Here is a 4,186-nt window from a genome sequence, read left to right as displayed (position 1 = left end):
TTTACAAATAAGGAATCCTACTTCGCGGAATTTCATTTATCACGGTAGGGTCTAGAACTGATTAACCGTGATAAACGAGGGTTCACTGTACATAGAAAGCCTAATATAGGTTTCTGAGGCTGTCAATCTCAACGGGAGCAAACAGCCTCATCTTTCTGCTGAGGAGAGGTTGGTGTGTTTGAACCGCTGACCTTGCCACTGGCAGACCAACACTTCCCACAACACCCAGGGCTCCTCAGATGACAGCCTGGGGTGCCCGATGGGGCAGTCCTACTCTGCCACTTGAGGGCACTGTGGTCCCAACAGCGTGGTCTATGTGGGGATTCTAGCACCTCAGGATCTCCTGTGGAAGGAATTCTGCTGTGGTGGGATTTCCTTATTCCAACGAGGCCCTCCCACTGTGGGGAGGGTCCTTCACAAAATCAAGCTCACTGCCCTAAAGTCAATGCAGCCTCACAGTGACCCTCTTTAAGGAGCCCTTGGGGGCGTGGTGGGGCTACAGTGGGCAGCTCACCTTAAGGTCAGCAGTTCGAAACCACCAGCCGCTCCTTGGGAGAAAGATGGAGCTTCCTATTCTTGGACAGAGTTCCAGCCTCAGTAACTCACATCGCTGTGAGGGTGAGTCTGATAAGCACACAGACGGCATCGGCAAGAGAGGGAGATGGTCTATGAGGATCGGCTTCAAGCCCACCACCCAGGGGACACTGGGGACAGTGACAAGCGAGGGGTCCAAGTGGCCAGGACCCTGATTTGGACTGTTCCCTTCTAGAGCTGTGAAGACACAATAACCGCAGAGGGCCCTGGTGGTGCCATGGGTAAGCACCACGCTGCGAACCACAAGGTGCATGGTTCAAGCCCACCAGCGGTTCCAAGGGAGGAAGGTGAGGCTGTGTGCTTCTGCACAGCCTCCACCTCAGAAACCCGGGGAACCACTGGTCCACTCTGCCCGCCAGGATCGCTCTGAGTGGCCGGAATGGACATGATGGCCGTGGGTTTGCTCTCATCTGGTTCTGAAAGCCATGGCCGGGCGGCGTCTGTCTTAGAAAGCTGGCTGTGCTGCCGCAGCCTCACTCAGCAAGGGACTCGGACCCACCAAACCCCAGCCCCAGCCCTGCCTCCAGGAGCTGTACCACAAAGGATGCTACAACCAGCAGGGATTGGGGGAGGGCACTATAGCAAGTCAGGAGCCCTCCCCCTGTTTTGCAGGTCAGGGCTCCAACCCCTGCTGACCCCTCCATCATCACTCTCTGTCCCTCCTCTGTTGTCCTGGCCACCTGCGGGCCAGCTGCCCCAGCCTCCTTGCTTTGGACACAGATCTGGATGGACCTTTGCAAGCCTCTGCGTGGTGCTGAGCCACTGTGTCTGGGATATTTTCTGCACTGGGAGGTCGGGTTGGGAACCCCGTTTCAACTCAGCCAGAGACTCAGTGTGTGGCCTTCACAGCTGCCGGCCTCCGTTCTCCCATCTGTGTAATGGGGTTGGATACCCCGAGGCCTGTAGGCCACCCCACTACTGTTGCTATCTTCACAGAGGTGGCCCAGGGCTTGGAGCCCATGTTGGCTGGGCCCATGACCAGCTCTTTGACCTTGGGCGGGCGCTCCGGCCACCCACAGCCTGCTGTGCCAGGCCAGCCAGGCCCAGTGTCTTTTGATGATCCACAGCCCATTGGAAGTCAGGTCCCAAACTCTTTGGCCAGAATGAGCTTTACATGAGGTACAGGGGTGAATCCGGGGGAGTGACCTTTGTCCCGGGTGGACAAAGAGGGATTTCCTGATCCAGTTCACCTGCCACTTGCTTCTTCTGGGGGCAGGGGAGGTGGCCTCTGTCAGCCCAGTGTCCCTGCAGTCTCCCGGAGTGGGGGTGGGGGAGATGTTCTTCAGAGACTGCCCCAAGTCCTGCTGCTAAGTAGAGCGAGGAAACAGAATTGCTAATTGGAGAGAGGACTCCCTATTGGATGGAGGAGCTCTTAAAGGGCTCAGCCTGGCAGAGTTGCCTGGGCAGAGAGGGAAATACAGGGAGTTCCAGAAACGGGGCCTGGAAGGCACCAGGGATCCCCAGAACCTGGAGACAGGTGGAGCTGAGTCCCCACTGTTGGAAACATCGTGGCATGGCTGTGGTGTGCCCCCCACCCTGACTTCAGAGGTGACTGGCTGGTGGCTGGAGGGGCTGGCGGGCTGCAGGTGGGGGCGGGGGTGGGGGTGAACAGTGCCAGCTGCCTTTGCGTTGACCCACAGGCCAGAGTAGAACTGTGCCCCGGATCCGAGCTTCCGTGGCTGCTTTCTCTGGGCAGAGAGTGCCAGGGCTTTCTTGCTCACTGCCTCAGGGTCGGACTAGTAACGAGCGATCTGTGGGTTAGCTAGGGAGCAACCTCACCTGTCCACCCCACTCTGGTGGGGGCGGGGATCCCCTGGCTTCCATTAACCCCCCTTCAGGCCCTGATCCTGTACCTCCTCTTCCCAGGAGGAGACAGGGGCTGCAGACTGTGGCTGAGCTGGGGGTTGGCAGAGACATCTGACTTGGGTGACGGCGCAGCCCCCTGCCCTGTGTTCCTCGTAGCCCGAGGTTCCATGAGCCGGTCACACCTCCCCAGACTCAGGCATTGATTTCATTAATCTATAGAGCGATTGCTAAAAACACAGATGAAACACAACCTTTCTAACTCGCGTAAGCTTTTCCAGGCACACGGTCTGGAGACACCAGTGGCATGAATCATGGTGTATAACAGGATTCACAGATCCTAGCGGGAGCCGCCATAGGGACCACACCCCCTTCCCATTCCCTCCGACCCTGGGTAAAATGGGGTGCGGGGTGTGGGGGTAACATTTGACCTTGTTGGCCTTACTAGGGTAGAAGGGGAGACTGCCCCCAGAATCAGCATTAGCCACCCAAGGCCAGGTCCTGAGAGGCACCCTTTCCAGGTGTGTCCACCTGATTGTGACAGCCCTGTCCCTCCTCCAGGGGGCATTGGACTCCTCTGCTGGCCCCCTCCCTCATGGCAGCGGCCAAGCAGAACTTACAGGTGACCCTCAAAAGGGTGAGGTCTGTTAGGGGAGCGACAGAATGGGATACTGAATCAGGGGAGCTTCTCCCGGGGCTCTCAGCCACCAGGCCCTGCTCAGGGCTTATGGCAGTGTCAGGAGCCCTGGTCCCTTGGGTCAGCTAGTGTCTCCACAGCTCCTGGGTTCCTGCGTCTTGTCTCCAGTGCCTGCGGCTCTGGCTCCTGCTAGGCCTCATCCCCTTCATCTCCCACCCGCTCTGAGCCATGGGCTCTCCCTCCCTCTCCAGTCCCCTGGATAATGGGCAGGGAGCAGCGGGGAGTGAGGCAACAGACAGAGCAGAAGGGGCACTTGGCCCAGCAGGCGGAGAGCACAAGAGGTTCATCCCTCCTTCTCTTCTGACTCCAAGCACAAGGGCCTCGGGGCAGGCCCAGTGTCCCCTGGGGGCGGGGTGAGGTGGGGTGGGGGGCTTAGAGTATGTTTGCAGAGTAAGACAGGGTGGGCTAGCCTCTGTTCTGAAGGCCCACTCTCTGGCTAGTTTTGCTCCTACTTGCTGGGGGACCTTGCTGGTGGCAACCTTCTCCGCCTGAAGACCCTATCTCTAATCTCTGAGGGCATGGAGGACCCCAGCTCTGGGTCAACCTCTGTTTGGGTGCCATGTTGTTCATGGTTTGTCAACTCCTGTTCTAATCACACAGCACAGCACCTGCTCCTAGAAGGTGGTGAGGGTTAAACTTCCATGTGGATGCTATGTGGACAGAGGGTCAATATTCCAACTGAACTCCAAGGCCCACTGGGGGCATGAGGCCAGAGAGCCCGGTCATTTCTTCCTCCAGCTGCCTTTGGATGCTGAGACTAGAGCAGACATGGACCCCTGACCGCCCCCCGAGCCCCGATGGTTTTTAAGTCCCTCTGAACCCTCAGTGAAATTGCTAAATCCATTGCCATCAAATCGATTCGAACTCAAGCCACCGTCGACAGCAAAGGAGCAGGCAGCCTCAACTCTCTCCCATGGAGCAGTGGGTGGGTTTGAACTGCCGACCTGGGAGTTAGCAGATCAATGCTTACCCACCAGCAAGGGCTACTCAGACTCCTATTTGCACAGAAGCTCCAGGACTGGTTTGTTTCAAGTCTGACCCTTTACCCAGGTGGTACCAGCTCACCTCCTCCCCTGCTTCCCCCGCACCCCC

Source organism: Echinops telfairi, unplaced genomic scaffold (assembly GCF_000313985.2).
Source record: "Echinops telfairi isolate 266 unplaced genomic scaffold, ASM31398v2 ScPeMD7_2;HRSCAF=8, whole genome shotgun sequence".
In the NCBI taxonomy this organism is placed as follows: domain Eukaryota; kingdom Metazoa; phylum Chordata; class Mammalia; order Afrosoricida; family Tenrecidae; genus Echinops; species Echinops telfairi.
Note: the sequence above shows the minus strand (reverse complement) of the source record.